An 18,832-nucleotide genomic window follows, 5' to 3' on the forward strand; every position below is an offset into this window, starting at 1 on the left:
AAATACTGTATACTGTATACAAATACTGTATACCGAAAACAGATCTACCGAAATGCAATTTAATACATGAGAAAGGTTCATATTACGAAATGTGTATACCGAAATGAATATATATTGATAGAATGCACATAACTCTGAGATTAACTTACCACTGCGAACTTCAACATCCAGAAATCCACGTGAAAACCATACTGCAAGTAAATCCACATGGGGAAAAGCCATCCAAAAACATTTTCTTTTTAAACCAAGAGGATTCCAAGATGGCTGCTGTAATCCCACCAGAGTAAGGACCGCAATAAGGAGCTATAAGCAGGTCAAAGTCCACCGATCCCAAACGCAGAAGAGGTGGCAGATACTACCAAGGGGCGTGCCACCCAGACATCTGAATGAGGAGCGATCCGGAGCAGATAGCAAAGGCGCAGCACGGCGTGCAGAACAAACATCCAGTAGCTCCGGAGTGAGGGACAGTTCATGGTCGCATGTACCGCGGTCCATGAGGGGCGAGCTGACCTGCTCTGACTGCACCGCAGGTGGATGAAGGAAGCACCCCCCGTGTGCAACCTGCCTGAGCGAGCGTGGGGACCCCTAACCCAAAATAACCCTGTGCAGCTGCCTCACCCCCGGAGGAGCGACGAATCGGGGTACTCAGCAGCGGTAGACACGGCCCATGATGAGCGGGCGCAAGACTGGACATTTCAGCCCCCCAAAGCTGTCCAGAGCCTTGAGACAGAAGGGGGAGCCGACTGAACCGGGAGGCTCATCCCCCACCCCAGTACAGCCATGGAACTGCAGGCAATGGGAGGCCAGCTGCACCGGGACCCATAAGAAGGAAAGCCTGGCCATGGCGTGCCCACCCCTCAATTCGGAATGGGCGGCCCAGCAGCCTGCCAGCTTTGGGGACACCAGCAACACAGCAATAAAAGGCTGGTTCCCGGACGTGGCAGGGCCAGAAGACCAGCTCCATCAACACCCAGCTTGGAAGAGAGCCCCCTCGGGCTATATTGCGTGGAGGGGGCGGCGCGTCTGGCAAAGGGGGCATGGCCGGGTAAAAGCGGCCAAGGGCATACAAAAGAAGGCCCCCAAAAACCCTCAACAACAAGGCCCTGGAGGTCATCTATGAAGGGGGTGGGGAGCAGTTCCCCGAGGGACACATCCTAGACCACCACCCAAGCCGATAGGCACAGCAGCCCGCATTGGGGACAGGAGCGACAACCGCATTGCTGCAACCCGTCTTCGGCCCCCAGGGAATGGGTGGGGCCCGTGAGAAGGGGCAACAAAGAGCCAGCCCACACGGCAGAGAGACCGGCCATGACAGCTTAGGGGCACGACAGTGCGCCATGCCGGAGGACTCAGACACACAGGCACAACCCGGCAAGAGTCCAGAGAAGGAAGGAACCAGAACCTCCAGAAGAGGAGGCCCACAACACGCAGAAACACAACAACGCGCCCCCCCTTGCGAAACCAAGGGTCCCCAGGACTTAGCAATAAAGACCAGAAACCGGGTGGGTGGCAGAGGATGCCCCTTGCCCGAAACCAGCAGACATCCCCTCTGGGGACAGAAGGCCATTACAACACCGGAGGGAAGGGGACCACAGACCGGGGACTCACCAATCCCACCAAGACAGTGGGAATGCCACGGAACAAGCCCAAAGAGGACAAAGAAGGGACCCTAGCGGCCAGGCTCTCCAAGAAACAAGAAGGTACGTGGCAGAAGATGTGGCGGAAGGAAGGGGAGTGTCATGATCACTGCTTCCAAGGAGCCAGGACAAGCCCAACGTCCTTGGAAGCAGGCCCCTAACCCTAATCCTAGGCACCAGCCGGTCCCCACAGGGACCTTTTGGACCTTGTCCTGGCGCCGGTGGCACCAGGCTCATCAGAATCATCGGTCCCGGCACTGGAAGCGCCGGGCTCATCATTGGTGTGAAAGTGCTTGGGTGGACTTACCTGCGGCAGACCATGCTGCTTACTTACCAGCCTCTTAGAAGCCCTCTGTGAACAGGGACTACTTTCTTACCTGGCTGGGGCAGCTCCACTCCCTGGATACAGCACTGGAACTCTTCTGGAAGCGGGAACTCTTTTCTTACCTAGGCGGGGCCGTGGAAGAAGACGCCTCATCACTCCAAGGCTATTTAAACCACACCCGATTGATGAAACGTGCTTCGCGTTATTCTGCATCTGCAGCAGAACGCTCACCGAGTCTGTTCCAGCCTTTCTTCTTTTGATCCTGAACCTGCAAGAATTATACTTACCATTCCTGTACCCGATCAACATCAGCACCTGCAAAAGACCAGAAACAACAGGTTAGCAAGACGAACTTTACACGCAGTGCTTACTCACCTGATCCATCGGCAGCGGCCGTGTCTCACGCTGCACCTTCGCCTGCAAAGACCAACAGCATTGTTATACTTACCGGCACGCTGTGCATTCCGGATTCTTCACGCTGCATCTTCACCTGCAAAGACAACAGCATTGTTACACTTACCGGCACGCGGCGAATTCCGGATTTCTTCATTCTCCATCGTCGCCTGTAAAGACAAAGAAAAAGACATTAAGCAGGTACTTACTCACGCCCATCACGCTCGTCGCAATCAAACGCCTGCGAATACTCCGGCGTCTCTTAAACACGAACTAATCTGCAAGGAAAGAGACAGTTAGAGCACTTGCCATACTTACGAATTTCCAGGCGCTTCAGTGCCACGCATTAAAAGACTATAAAGACAAAAGGTGTCCAGAAACTTACCGGTCGTGCAGACAACGACGGTAACCATCCTCTGAAGTCAAGAGGCCAATGTTTCACCAGTGAAGGAACTGGCAACGGCACCCTGCACTAGACGCAGATGGAGAGCCCAGCATTCACCTATCTAAGGTGAGCACGTTGACCTGGGAGGGGGGCTCTACAGACAAGCTGGGAAGAGAGAGAGAGAGAGAGATAGGGACATTCAACAACCCAGACCTTTAATCCCCATATTCTTTCACCTGCAGAAACCTCACCCTTCGAGTTCGACACACAGTGCGAAGAGGTTCAACCCCAGAAGCCAATCGAGTCCTGCACATCACTTTGAGTCACAGACACCTTCCTGCCAAGACCCGCGCCTCCGTGGGAATCAGGTGAGCGTTACAGAACGCAAAGCCCACCACAAAACTCCTACCCAGGCGCAATGGAAATCTCAGACACTGATCAACTAGCCCAGTTGCTAGGGGAATTAAGAGCAGAAGTACATGCAGCTCATCAGGAAACGAACTCTCTAAGAAGAGAACTGATAATTTCCAAGGAGCGAACAGAGGACCTTGCTAGGCAGTTGTTACAAACGCAGGCAGGACAGACACCTTTGCCCGTTCCAGGAGGGAGTTATCCTTCTGCATCAGCTTCAAATCCAGTGCAAATCAATCTGCCCGGTAATGTGCCCTTGGCTCCGCCCGAACGCTTTTCTGGTGATCCAAAGAAATTCGCAGTGTTCATCAACCAGTGCCGCCTGCACTTCTTATGTCGACCAGCTGCATTCCCAACAGACCAGGCCAAGGTGGCTTTCGTGCTTTCTTATCTCAGTGGCAGCGCTGCAGATTGGTCGATCCCTTTAGTCATCCAGGATGATCCGGTTTTACATGATTTTCAGGCCTTCCAGTCCAGCATGGAGAAACTGTTCGCAAGACATGCACAAGGGCAGGCCTTGGACAATGAACTTCTCTCATTACGACAGGGTAATCAAGACCTCTTGACTTATATAGCCTCTTTCAATAGACTCATAGTGGAAACACAATGGCCCGAGGACAAGAGAATAACGCTTTTCTACAGAGGCCTGCGTGGAGAGCTCAAGGATGTGCTAGCGCAAGTTGTGAATCTGTAATGATTCAACACTAACCTGACTCGTGCAGCAATCAACGAGGCAAATGGAGAGTCCCCTGAGGCCCCTAACACCTCCCTCCTCCCTGAGAGGGAAACAAAGGGTTGTGCGAGGGATCCCAGGGAAACCCTCCTGGGGGAAAAAACCCTGCTGGAACGGATGTGGAGGTGAATCGGTTACTTTATCCGCTGGCAGTTTACAGGATTCACTGGATCTGGTCACAGAATCTCGGCGAAGTCCGGATTCTAGATAAGTAAACAAGAGATGAGTGAAGGAACTAGGTACGAGAGGAATCAATGTAATGGTTGGTGATGTACCTAACGTGTCTGGAAGGGGAGGCTACCGGAGTTTCCTGTAGACCCGCGAGCAGCAGAACGGGAAGGCTGGGCAGAAAGGCAAGGGTAGCGTCTGTAGAGAGTAGCGACGCACTGAGCTTCGGCTCTGCTGGGCCATATCCAGAATCCATGAGAGAACGAGATGACGTCAGAGGACGTCTGCCATGCGAACGTGGAAACACTGCACCGTAACCCAAAGGATGAGGAGCCATCTTGGAAGAGGGGGAAACGGAGAGTGCTCGCAATCTCCAGCGTTGCCACAGGGAACGCCGGTGCCAGTAAGTCGTGACAGTATGCCTCCTTCCGAGGGTAACACCCCCTGGCTTGCCCGGATGACACCTGTGAAAATGGCGAACAAGTACGGGGGCGTGGACTGCTGAAGCTGGTTCCCATGTACGGTCGGCCACAGAGTAACCCTTCCAATGGATCAAATACTGCAGTCGACCGCGATGATAACGGGAATCACAAATGCCCGAGACTTCGAACTCCGGACCCTCCGTAGTAGCTACTGGAGGCGGGTAGGCCTTAGTAGATCGACCAAAACGATCCGATACGTGAAGCTTGAGTTGTGAAACGTGAAAAACTGGGTAGATTCTGGACCAAGAAGGTGGAAGCCATAACTCAAAAGCCAAGGAACCTTTAACTCTCAATACCGTGAAAGGTCCAAAATATTTCGGAGACAATTTAGAAGGAACCAGATGTATGGGCAGAAACTTTGCTGAGAGCCAGACCAAATCCCCCAGAACAATCACTGGAGATGGTGAACGATGCAAGTCAGCATAACGTTTAGCATGCTCTTGAGCTTCCAGTAATGCGGTTCTGGCCAAAAGATGTCCCTGTTGAATGTCGCCCATTTGGACGTCCACATCTGGAAAGGCCGAAGATCTGAGAAGAGAGGATGAATAGCAGGAAGGATCGTACCCATAGGTACAATGAAAGGGACTAGTTTTGATAGAAGCATGAGGAGCGTTATTGTAGGCAAATTCTGCCAAAGGTAACAAATCCTTCCAGTTGTCCTGTGCCGCTGATACAAAACAGCGCAAATACGTTGCCAGAGTCTGATTTAAACGTTCAGTCTGCCCATTCGTTTGAGGATGGTAACCCGAACTCAAGGCTCTCTTTATGCCTAAGGCAGAGCACACTTGTTGCCAATATCGGGAAATATATTGGGAACCCCGATCCGACACTATGCTGTCAGGGAGACCATGCCGGGAAAAGATGGAGTCTATGAAATGTCTGGCCATCTGTGGAGCTGTCGGTACTGAGGGCAGAGCCTGGAAATGAGCCAATTTGGTGAAATAATCCACCGTTACCTTAATGGTGGTATGATCTTTAGACTTAGGTAAGTCAACAATAAAATCTGTAGAAATCAATTGCCAAGGACGAGTAGGTATCTGGACTAGAGACAGCTTTCCCAATGGTTTACTGCGAGGTACTTTGACTTGCAGACAGATCACACAGGAAGAGACGTAATCAGTCACGTCCCTTCTTAATGTTTCCCACCAGAAATGTCTCAGTATGAGCTCCTGGGTGCTGGCTATTCCACGATGACCAGCTACACTAGAATCGTGACACATGTGCATTACTTCAGTTCGAAGCTGGAGTGAGGGAATGTACACCTGATGACCCCGGTAGAAACATCCGTCTTCGAGACTTAGTCCCCATTTATCCGCCTAAAATCTAATGGAGTCCATTAAGACATGAGTTTGGGCTGCTACAGAGTGAAGGAAGTCCTGTACTATAGATATAAATGTAGCATGAGGAAACAGTCTTTCGGTCTGAAAACCAGATTTGGAATCGGGATCTCTTCGAGATAGAGCGTCTGCTTGAAGATTGATTTTACCTAGAATGATAGTGAAAGTGATATTGTAGGGAGAGAAAAAATGGGCCCATCTTGCTTGCCGGCTGTTGCGAGTCTCAGCGTATTGTAAACTCTTGAGATTCTGATGGTCGGTGCGGACCTCAATGGGATGTTGGGAGCCCAAAAGGAGATGTCTCCATTCTTGAAAGGCCCGTTTTATAGCCAGCAACTCTTTCTCTAACACCGTGTAATTGATCTCAGAGGGAGAAAAAGTCTTGGACAGAAAAGCCACAGGGTATTCTGTTCCTTGGGCAAAAGCTTGTTTAAGTACCGCACCCAAAGCAAAATGGGAGGCATCAGTTTCAACAATAAACGGTAAGCTCTGATCTGGGGTTCGCAAGAGTGGAGCGGAAATAAAAAGAGTCTTCAAAGTATCAAAGGCTGACTGGGCGTCTTCTGTCCAGTTAAAAGGCTTTCCCTTCTTGAGTAAACTTGTAAGGGGCAGAACGATTGAGGAAAATCCCGCTATAAATTTCCTATAGAAATTCGAAAATCCCAGAAATCTCTGTAGTTCCTTGATAGAACTAGGAGAGGACCATTCCAGAATAGCGGTCACCTTGCGGGGATCCATGGAAATTCCAGTAGGGGACAGAACGAACCCCAGGTACGTGACTGTAGTTTGATGGAATCTGCACTTTTCTGGCTTGCAATAGAGGTGGTTACTTCGTAATCGGTGTAATACCTGACACACGTGTTGGTGATGTTCTGTAGGATTGCTGGAAAACACCAATATGTCATCAAGATACACCACTACCGTATGAAGAAGGAGGTCTGAGAATATATGGTCAATGAATCTTTGAAAAACTGCAGGTGCATTCGCGAGTCCGAAGGGCATCACCCGGTATTCGAAATGACCAAAGGGGGTACGAAACGCGGTCTTCCACTCATCCCCTTCTTTGATTCTGATGAGGTGATAAGCCCCTCTGAGGTCCAACTTTGTGTAAATCGTTGCCCCTTTTACTGCTTCTAGGATGTCTGGTATTAAGGGCATTGGGTATCGATCGGGAATTGTGATCTTGTTAAGACCCCTATAATCAATGCAGGGACGTAACTCGTCCGTGTCCTTCTTTGCTATGAAGAATAACAATGCGCCTGCAGGGGAAGTCGATTCTGCAATCAAACCATTTCTAAGGTGGGTATCCAAATACTGTCGTAGGACTGATTTTTCCTTCTCGGAAAGGATGTACATCTTTCCAAAAGGGAGTGGCTGAGAGGAATCTAGACGAATGCAACAATCGTCTCTAAGATGAGGCGGAAGTTCAGAAAAAAAGAGGAGAAAATGTCCTGAAACTCTTCGTACTCAGGAGGAACAAGACTAATCAAGTCTACTATCCTTTGAGGGGCAACAGGATTCGAAGAAGGAGGACAAAATCCGACCGATCCTTCAGCAAGACAGTGTTGGGTACAGTATTCTGATCCTAAAAAAATGGAACCGGCTGTCCAATTTATGTAAGGGTTATGTAGTCTTAACCATGGCAAGCCCAAAATGACAGGGTAGTGAGCTGCTTTTATAATATCAAATACGGCGTCCTCCCTGTGTGATCCAATGAACATCTTCAAAGTGTGAGTCTGTTCTCGTATGGGTCCCGATATTAGTGGGGTTCCGTCTACGCCTTCTACAGGTATAGCGATTGCTTTAGGAGATCGGGGAATATTCTCACCCAAAAATCGTCCATGAACAAACCAGCTGCCCCACAGTCAACCAAGGCTGGGACAGTAACAATGTTTTCATCTGACAGAGAAAAAGTGACACGCAGGACTACCATGTCCAGCGAGGGAGACAACCTTGTAGGAGATTGGGAACCTGTATCTGTTACCCCGACCGTATGTCCCCTTACTGTTGAGGTCTGGTGTTTCCCGAACGAAATGGTTTTCTGAGAGGAGCGACTGGGCACTCGTGCACGGCATGGCCAGAAGAGCCGCAATACATGCATAGTCCCTGGTTTCTTCTGCGGGCGCGTTCCTCTTGAGTCAGAGGACCCCGTGTAGTGCCCAACTGCATAGGTTCTTCCGGAGTAGCTGTTTTAGGGAAGGATGCTAATTCTGGCGCAGAGCGATGACTTCTCCCTTTTCTCCTCTCCGTTTGCCTTTCTTGCAGCCGATAGTCCAGCTGCATGGTTAACGAAATTAGTTCAGCTAATGTGTTTGGTCTCGGAACTCGAGCTAGTTCATCTTTCAACTCCTCATTAACCCCTCTCCTAAACAACGTAATAAGCGCATCATCGGCCCATGATGTGCCTAGGGCCATTTGTTTAAAACGGGTAATGAATTCTAAAATTCCTAAAGACCCTTGCTTGAAATCTAGAAGTTTCTCTTGAGAGGAGACATTGTATTCCCTCCGAGAAAACATAGCTTTTAGGCTCGCCGTAAAAGCGGGCACCGAATCCAATATGGCATTGTTGGAAGTGACAATCGGTGTGCCCAAGCTAGCGCGGGACCTGTGAGATGAGTAATCATATATCCCACTCTATCTCTGTCCGAGGGAAAAAAGGATGTCTTAAAAACAAATTGCACCGTACATGCATCCAAAAATTCCCTTAAAGAATGCGGGTTTCCGTCGTATTTCCCGCCTGGTAGAGGGCCAGGAGGAATCTCTGAACTAGTGGGGGCCTTAATTAACATTTGCTGTTTGAGGATTGCCTTTTCATGCTTTAAGGCTTGTATCTCATGAGACAATCCTTGTACTGCGGTCGTTAACTGCTGCACTTGGTCTAAGGCTGCCTGTAAAGTAGCCATGTTGTGTATCTAAGCCTTTTTCTTTTAAGGCGTCGCTAGCTGTAATGATTCAACACTAACCTGACTCGTGCAGCAATCAACGAGGCAAATGGAGAGTCCCCTGAGGCCCCTAACACCTCCCTCCTCCCTGAGAGGGAAACAAAGGATTGTGCGAGGGATCCCAGGGAAACCCTCCTGGGGGAAAAAACCCTGCTGGAACGGATGTGGAGGTGAATCGGTTGCTTTATCCGCTGGCAGTTTACAGGATTCACTGGATCTGGTCACAGAATCTCGGCGGAGTCCGGATTCTAGATAAGTAAACAAGAGATGAGTGAAGGAACTAGGTACGAGAGGAATCAATGTAATGGTTGGTGATGTACCTAACGTGTCTGGAAGGGGAGGCTACCGGAGTTTCCTGTAGACCCGCGAGCAGTGGAACGGGAATGCTGGGCAGAAAGGCAAGGGTAGCGTCTGTAGAGAGTAGCGACGCACTGAGCTTCGGCTCTGCTGGGCCATATCCGGAATCCATGAGAGAACGAGATGACGTCAGAGGACGTCTGCCATGCGAACGTGGAAACACTGCACCGTAACCCAAAGGATGAGGAGCCATCTTGGAAGAGGGGGAAACTGTCATGATCTCTGCTTCCAAAAGGTCAGGGTTTTCCCAACTCCCTTGGAAGCAGATTCATAACCCAGGTTCCGAGTGCCAACCAGTCCCAATTGGGACCTTTTGGACCCAGTCCTGGCGCCAGTGGCACCAGGCTCATAAATATTCCCAGTCCCAGCGCTGGAAGCGCCGGGCTCATAATGCTTGGGTGGACTTACCTGCAGCAGACCATGCTGCTTACTTGCCTGCCAGTTGAGCCATTGATCCTCTTCTGTTTGGAACTACTTTTCCTGTTGGGTGGGGCAGGAGCCACTCCCTAGGTTCAGAACACTGGAACTCTTCTGGAAAGCAGGAACTCTTTTCTTACCTAGGCGTGGCTGTGGAAGGAGACACCTAAGCACTACAGGAGGCTATTTAAACCACACCCGATGGATGAATCTTGCTTTGCGTTATTCTGCATCCTCTGCAGCAGAACGCTCATCGTGTCTTCTGCATCTGATCCTGGGCCTAAGGAAAAAGGCTTACCATCCTGAATCCAGTCTTCAGCAACACCTATAAAGACAAGAAAGAACAGGTTAGCATTACGGTCTTCAGTGACAGCTCTTCACTTACCAGGGCCATCGGCTGTCACCAACGCCTCGCGCTGCATTCTGAAAGACAAAGGCTTACCTACTCTTCGTGCGCTCCGGAGGTCTTCACACTGCATTCCGGCATCTGAAAGACAAAAGCTTACCAACTCTTCGCACGCTCCGGAGGCCTTCGGCGCTGCATCCCGCACCTGAAAGACAAAACAAGGTGCGTTTAAAGACATTGGGGAACTTTAATACTCACGTGCCATTACTCCTTTCCACATCTAACCCAGTGGGTATTCCGGCACCCTGCAGCCGCTCCGAACTTGTACCTGCAAAATAAAAAGACAGTTAGAGCGCATCGTGAAGCAGGCAACAAGCGCTTACTTACGTGCTTCCAGGCGCTTCTATTCATCACACGGGCTCCATCTTCAACTCACTTCAGCCCGTCATCCACCATCGCCGGAACCCTGCAAAACAAGAGACATCATGACTAAAGACTTTAAAGACATTAGAATTACTCGAAACTTACCGTTCGTGCAGTAAACGACGGACAGCAGTCCTCTGAAGTCAAGAGGCCTGCTCCCCTTATCCAGTGAAGAAACTGGTTACAGCACCCTGCCCCGAGGCAGATGGAGAGCACGGCGTTCACTTACCTAAGACATCTTACCCTTCGAGTCAAACATACAGTGCACAGAGGTCCAGCCCAAAGAGCCAGCCGTGTGTTACACGTCACCTTTGAAGATACGGTATACGCCCAGTCAAGATCGGCGCCTCTACGGGAATCAGGTGAGCGTTACAGAAACGGAGAGTGCTCGAATCTCCAGCGTTGCCACAGGGAACGCCGGTGCCAGTAAGTCGTGACAGAATCCTCCACAAGAATGTTCTGACTATATTGACTTAGTTGTCCAATTGGACCATAGACTACAGAACAGGAAGGCAGATCGTTCCAGATTTGATACCCGAGTGTTTTCTAAACCACAGACCTCGAATAAGGGAGCTGACACTGTGGAACCCATGCAAATAGGGGGCATGAAAGGACCTTTAACCCAGAAAGAGCGGGAAAGAAGAAGGCAGCTGCAATTATGCCTCTATTGCGGAAACTCAGGACACTTTCTCGGGACTGTCCAGTGAAACCAGCTAAGAAGACTGTAGGAGCCGCGGATACCGGTACCACAAATTCTGAGCAGGGAAACGACCTCGCCCGACAAGAGTAGAGGTCCTCTTGCCGAGCGTTAAGATCTGTCCCGTAACCTCGCATTTCGTGATACCCATGGTCCTCATTAGTCCTGAAAGTCCGGATCGTTTGCATGCAATTGAAGCTTACATTGACAGCGGAGCAATCGGTAACTATGTGGACCGTGAAATGGTATCAAGGATGAATCGACCCCTTGTCCCTAAGGCAGTAAAAGACGTCATCACTACTGTGGATGGCACGGAGATAGCCTCCGGACCAGTAACGCATGCCACCCAAGAAGTGACGCTAGTGAGTCAAGATGGACACCGGGAGAGAATCGTGTTCGATGTAATCAGGGCCCCTCAGTTCCAGATCATTCTGAGAATCCCTTGGTTAGAGAAGCACAATCCTCAGATCGATTGGCGAGCAAAGACAGTTCAGTTTCCAGAGTGTTTTACCACTTGTTATCCTCGGCCTGATGTTTCACTGGCGGCGATCTCTTCTGAGGAGGTTCCCAAATTACCTCCCGAATACCAGGAATTCCAAGACGTCTTCTGGAAGGATAAAGCTAACACCCTGCCTCCTCATAGGTCTTACGACTGTCAAATAGATCTGATACCCAGAACAACTCCTCCTTGCAGCAGGATCTATGCCCTCACCGAGCCAGAGAACCTTCACCTCAGACAGTACCTGGACCAATACCTAGCTAACGGGTTTATCCGTTCTTCAAAATCTCCAGCTTCATCGGCTTTGTTCTTCGTTCCGAAAAAGGAAGGAGACCTTAGGACTTGCATAGATTACCGCGCCCTGAATCAGATCACTGTTAAAAACAGATACCTGTTACCTTTGATCCCTGAACTCCTGGACCAAGTCAAAGATGCATGTATATACACAAAGCTGGATCTCAGAGGAGCCTACCACTTGGTACGGATAAAAGAGGGCGATGAATGGAAAACGGCCTTCCGCACCAAGTACGGGCTATTCGAATATCAAGTGATGCCCTTTGGACTGTGTAATGCTCCTGCTGCTTTCCAATATTTTATGAACGATGTCCTTAGAGAACTCATAGACGTGTGTGTTGTTGTCTACATTGACGACATCCTCGTCTATTCATCATCTGAAGAAGAACATCAGAGACACGTTAAAAAGGTTCTCGAGAGATTGCGTCAACATAATCTTTTTGCTAAGCTTGAGAAATGCGTTTTCAACGTAACGGAAGTCGAGTTCCTGGGATTCATATTGTCACCTAACGGAGTCCATATGGATTCAAAGAAAGTTGATGCAATTATCAAGTGGCCATCACCAACCTCTGTAAAAGGAGTTCAAAGCATGTTAGGATTCGCTAACTTTTACCGCAGATTCATTCCTGAATTTTCTCGGATAGTCCAGCCCATCACCGCTCTGTTGAAAAAGAACAAACGTTTTGAGTGGTCTTCTGAAGCAGAACAAGCTTTTCAAGACTTAAAAGCTAAATTCATTTCTGCACCTGTTTTAAAACATCCTCGCCCAGAACTTCCTTACATCATGGAAACGGATGCTTCTAGTCTTGCTATGGGGGCAGTGTTATCACAAAGAGATCCGGTCACACACCAACTACATCCTGTTGCCTTTTGGTCCCGCAGGTTTTCGGCTCCCGAGATCAACTATTCAATTACAGACAAAGAACTTTTGGCCATCAGATCGGCCTTTAAAGCCTGGCGGCATTATCTTCTAGGAGCCAGACACACAGTCACCGTAATGACTGACCACCGCAATTTACAATATCTAAAGACAGCCAAAGCTCAGTCTTCCAGACAGCTTTGCTGGGCTCTGTTTCTAGCAGAATTTGACTTTATAATTACTTATCGACCAGGCAGTAAGAACGGAAAAGCGGATGCCCTCTGCCGGATGGGAGTAGATGAACATTTGATCAATCCAGATCCAATACCCATAATCCCAGAACACAGGATTTTGGGTTTGGTCAGCACTCAATCTTTTGAAGACATCAAGACCACGGTTAAATCACTCCTAACTCCGGCCGATTTTCAGGACTGGCAATTAAAGGGAAAAGAATTCTCAGTAGATCAAGACCTACCATATTTCCGAGGACGATTGCACTTGCCCTGTGAGAAACTACAAAAACAAGTAATCTCCTGTTATCACGATTCTCTAATGGAGGGGCACCTTGGCATTACCAAAACCATGGAAAAGATTAAAAGACATTTCTGGTGGCCATCGTGGAAAAAGGATATTAGAGACTTTGTAATCTCCTGCGGTGTGTGTGCCCAGAATAAAAGTCAAAAGCAGAAACCAGCCGGCCTATTACTGCCACTTGACATCCCTCCCTGTCCATGGCATACCCTGTCCATGGATTTTATCACAGACTTACCTCCATGCTTGGGGTATACTACCATCTTAGTAGTCGTGGATCTATTCTCCAAGATGGCTCACTTCATACCCCTGAAGGGTCTACCTTCAGCCTCAGTATTGGCCCGAGAATTCTTGGCAAACATCGTTCGCTTACACGGTTTTCCCTCGGTTTTAGTCTCCGATAGGGGAAGTCAATTCATCTCCCACTTCTGGCGCAGTTGCTGTCGTCTAGCCCAAGTTGATGTAAGACTTTCGACCAGTCACCATCCCCAAACTGACGGACAAACCGAAAGGACAAATCAGACACTAGAACAATATCTACGTTGCATGCTCCAACAAACAGAAAACCCCTGGAAGGACATTCTTTGGATCGCTGAATACGCTTACAACAATTCGACTCATTCTGGAACCGGGAAGACTCCTTTTTTCCTATTATACGGACACCATCCTAGAACCTCCAACCTGGATCCTCCCCAAGAAATTGAAGCACCTGCTGTGGATCACTTGCATTCGGAGATCACCTGTGCTTTTAAGGAAGCCACTGCCCATCTGCAAAGAGCTAAAGCTCAATTCAAAAAGGCAGCCGATCGGCACCGTAAAGAGACCCCTCACTACGCTGTAGGAGATCAGGTCTGGTTATCCACTAAGCACCTGCCTTTAAGAGGACCCCGCACCTTCATCCCGAGATACCTTGGACCCTACCTCATATCTGCCATAATTAATCCGGTGGCTGTCAAATTGGAATTACCTACGCATATGAAAATACATCCAGTATTCCATGTCTCCTTATTAAAACCAGTACAACCAGAAACCCGATTGACTGAACTCCCAGAACCCGTTTTGGTAGACGGAGAACTCGAATTCGAAGTAAAGAACATCCTAGACTCCAAAATCTCCAGATCTAAATTATACTATCTGGTTGATTGGAAAGGATACGGTCCCCAGGAAAGGTCTTGGGAACCCTCAGAACATGTCCACGCACCTCGTCTGGTCAAGAGATTCCATCTGAATCACCCCGACAAGCCAAAGCCCCCGGAGAAGACACGCTTAGGAGGGGCCTTGAGGGGGGGTGCTGTCATGATCACTGCTTCCAAGGAGCCAGGACAAGCCCAACGTCCTTGGAAGCAGGCCCCTAACCCTAATCCTAGGCACCAGCCGGTCCCCACAGGGACCTTTTGGACCTTGTCCTGGCGCCGGTGGCACCAGGCTCATCAGAATCATCGGTCCCGGCACTGGAAGAGCCGGGCTCATTATTGGTGTGAAAGTGCTTGGGTGGACTTACCTGCGGCAGAGCATGCTGCTTACTTACCAGCCTCTTAGAAGCCCTCTGTGAACAGGGACTACTTTCTTACCTGGGTGGGGCAGCTCCACTCCCTGGATACAGCACTGGAACTCTTCTGGAAGCGGGAACTCTTTTCTTACCTAGGCGGGGCCGTGGAAGAAGACGCCTCATCACTCCAAGGCTATTTAAACCACACCCGATTGATGAAACGTGCTTCGCGTTATTCTGCATCTGCAGCAGAACGCTCACCGAGTCTGTTCCAGCCTTTCTTCTTTTGATCCTGAACCTGCAAGAATTATACTTACCATTCCTGTACCCGATCATCAACATCAGCACCTGCAAAAGACCAGAAACAACAGGTTAGCAAGACAAACTTTACACGCAGTGCTTACTCACCTGATCCATCGGCAGCGGCCGTGTCTCACGCTGCACCTTCGCCTGCAAAGACCAACAGCATTGTTATACTTACCGGCACACTGTGCATTCCGGATTCTTCACGCTGCATCTTCACCTGCAAAGACAACAGCATTGTTACACTTACCGGCACGCGGCGAATTCCGGATTTCTTCATTCTGCATCGTCGCCTGTAAAGACAAAGAAAAAGACATTAAGCAGGTACTTACTCACGCCCATCACGCTCGTCGCAATCAAACGCCTGCGAATACTCCGGCGTCTCTTAAACACGAACTAATCTGCAAGGAAAGAGACAGTTAGAGCGCTTGCCATACTTACGAATTTCCAGGCGCTTCACTGCCACGCATTAAAAGACTATAAAGACAAAAGGTGTCCAGAAACTTACCGGTCGTGCAGACAACGACGGTAACCATCCTCTGAAGTCAAGAGGCCAATGTTTCACCAGTGAAGGAACTGGCAACGGCACCCTGCACTAGACGCAGGTGGAGAGCCCAGCATTCACCTATCTAAGGTGAGCACGTTGACCTGGGAGGGGGGCTCTACAGACAAGCTGGGAAGAGAGAGAGAGAGAGAGATAGGGACATTGAACAACCCAGACCTTTAATCCCCATATTCTTTCACCTGCAGAAACCTCACCTTTCGAGTTCGACATACAGTGCGAAGAGGTTCGACCCCAGAAGCCAATCGAGTCCTGCATATCACTTTTCGAGTCACAGACACCTTCCTGCCAAGACCCACGCCTCCGTGGGAATCAGGTGAGCGTTACAGGGAGACCATGATGGGTGGGGACCAGACGTCCTTAGAGCATTCTGGGACGGAAGAACCCCCAGGACCCACTCAAGGGCAAGAAGTCACAAGTAATTTGCTTCAACAATGCTTCAAGACCTTCAGCGACAGAATGACAGACACTCTGCAAGCTCAGCTGAGTTTAATTCGGACAGACTTAGCCCAATCCCTTCAGGAGATCAAAGGTGAAATAGCGGAACTAGGAGGCAGAGTAGACACCAATGAAAATGCCATTCAGGAATTTACGGAAGATACCCGCAAGATAGACGCCCTAGCCGAACAGCTCACAGTCGCCATGCACACCCCGAGCTCCAAACAGAGGACCTTGAAAATCGTTCCAGAAGGTCAAACATCGGGGTCAAGTGGCTTCCGAAAAAGCGTGCGAGACCAAGACCTACGCGAAACCATGCAGCAAGTGTTCAAGGACTTAATGGAAATAGAAACCAGGGGCGAGATCCTCATTGATAGGATCCATTGTGTGGGCCCAGTAAGGACAGAACCAGGCGCAAGGCCCAGGAAAGTAGTAATGGCTCTGCAGCTGTATGACCAAAAAGAAGCGATACTACTGGCGGCAAGGAAGGCGGGCCTGGTGAAAATTAACGGCACTGAAATCCAGCTCTTTCAGGACCTGGCCAAGACCACCCTAGCAAAAAGGAGACAAATAGGCCCAGTAACAAAGGCCTTAGCCCAGGTTCAAATCTGCTACAGATGGACCTTCCCGTTTGGCATGGTCTTCACGTGGGAGGGTCGCCAACATTGGGTAACCACACTGGAGGAAGGGCTTAAGATTCTGAACATCGAAGAAGAAGGGGTGGATGCATGAGAAACCCGGGCCGGGAGGCCGCCATGTGAAAGCCATCAGGGGAACCCATGCGAATGGAGGAAAGTAGGAGAGTCAAAGTCGAGACGCAAGCCCCCACAGGGTCCAGAGAGGCGCCGCCCAGAAATTCCTGACTGACGGGAAAGGCTCATGCCATTCTAACCCAAGGCCTAGAGGGACCCAGAGTGCGACCTACGAGGTGAGACCAACACATCTCAAGGGGACACCCATCCATGGGGGGACCATACTGGAAGGTGGAAAGGATGAACACAGCACTTGGAATCGGTGGAGGGCAAGGGAACCACTCTTCCTGCAGTTATGCCCTCCGGGTGTTTACCCAGACTCGGCTACCAGGTCGGAATCCATGGGGTGGGGGTGGGGCTGCCGAGTTTAGCCGGAGGGGAAGGGGACGAGGGAGGGACAAAAGGAGGGCAGGGGAGGGTGGAGGGTGATCGCAGCGAGGGGAAAATTCACTGGTCACAAAGAGGGAATGGGTAACGATAAAAGTGTTACAACTTCTCTCCCTGAATGTTAGGAGATTGAATACTCCAGCCAAGAGACAGAAATTAGGGAACTACTAGGCAGGGACGAAATCTGAATTAGTGACACTGCAATAGACCCACATACGCCAGAAAGATAAGGGAAAAATGAGATTAAGGGGCTATTCCCACTTTCTCCAAGCGAACGACAAGGGAAAGACGCAAGGGGTTCTGATAGCGATAAGGCGAATACCCAATCTAAAGATAGAAGGCTGCGAACGTAGATAAAGAAGCAAGACTCCAATGGGGAGGAAAACCACTCACGAAAGCGACGATATGTGCCCCGAACTGGATTGGTTAACCCTAGTAGACACCCGGCACGAACTACATGGGGGATCAAAGGGATACCCATTCTATTCCCATGTTCACAGAACATTTTCAAGGATAGACTACATCTGGGTGTCCGTTGCTCTGCTAGGCCAAGTCAAGAGTTTGGAACTGGGTCCCATAGCCCTCTCTGACCACGCTCCCTTGTGGATGGATCTGCATTGGGAAAGGGGCGGTTCGGGGCTCTGGCGTTGGCAATTTCCCCGACATCTAATGAGAGACAGGGCGATTAGCGAGGATATTCGGTCGTTCATTTTGGAATTCTTCAAAAAGAACAAAACCCCTACCCTACAAGAGCCTGTCATATGGGACGCCTTCAAGGTGACCTTGCGGGTGGGAGCTAATCGCAAAAGCAGCCCAGCGAAACAAACAGCTGAGGGCCACACAAACCAATCTAGAAAAACACCTAACAGAGGTGATGGCAAGAATGGAAACCGACCAGGGGGTGACCATTAGAAAGGAATATAGACACCTCAAAGGGCAATTTAACACCCTAAAGACCAAGCAGGCAGAAAAGTCATTGCTCTAACCGAGACAGTGCTACTATGTTCAGGCGAACAAGGTTGATCGCCTCCTGGCGAGGCAGGTAAAGAACAAAGAGACGGCAGGAAAAATTTGTCGCATCCGGCTGCAGGGAGGCAACAAAACCACATGGTCGGAGGAAATCCTCCAAGCCTTCACAGAATTTTACTCGACCCTGTACTCTTCGGAGGTCCCTGAATGAGAACAACAGAAGTCTTTTCTGGGTACCTGCCTGCTACAAAGATTGAATGAAAGGCAGAGGGACGCCCTGCAGAGCGAGATCACAGAGGATGAAGTTCGGGCTGCAATAAGATCTCTGCCCTTGAACAGAGCCTCCGGCCCCGAAGGTACTCTGCACAGTTTTATAAAAATTTCAAGACGCCTTAGTCCCCAGGTTTACATCCCTCTATACCTCGTTCTCCATATCGGGGCAAATATCTAGCTCCATGGAAGAGGCGAAAGTGGTCCTTTTTCCCAAACCCAACAAGGACAAATCCCAATGTAGCTTGTACCGCCCCATCGTGTTGATGCATTTAGACGCAAAGTAATCCCTGAGCTGATCACCCTGACCAGTCTGGTTCACCTATGTCCCCAATTCTATAGGCGATATATCTTGAACTCCTCCTGGCTAGGAGGCAAGCATAAAAGGGATCGTATTCGAGGGAGAGGGAGAGGAGCACGAAGCGA

General features: G+C 49.8%; 1 protein-coding gene across 1 annotated transcript in view; it reads right to left on the reverse strand.

Annotated features, from left to right (window-relative positions):
* LOC138511207 (long-chain-fatty-acid--CoA ligase ACSBG2-like) overlaps window positions 1-18,832 on the reverse strand; it is a 655,074-nt gene that overhangs the window by 512,003 nt on the left and 124,239 nt on the right. The window lies entirely within an intron of this gene.

The sequence above is a fragment of the Ambystoma mexicanum genome, chromosome 6p (genome assembly GCF_040938575.1).
Source record: "Ambystoma mexicanum isolate Mex_15411 chromosome 6p, UKY_AmexF1_1, whole genome shotgun sequence".
Classification (NCBI taxonomy): Eukaryota; Metazoa; Chordata; class Amphibia; order Caudata; family Ambystomatidae; genus Ambystoma; species Ambystoma mexicanum.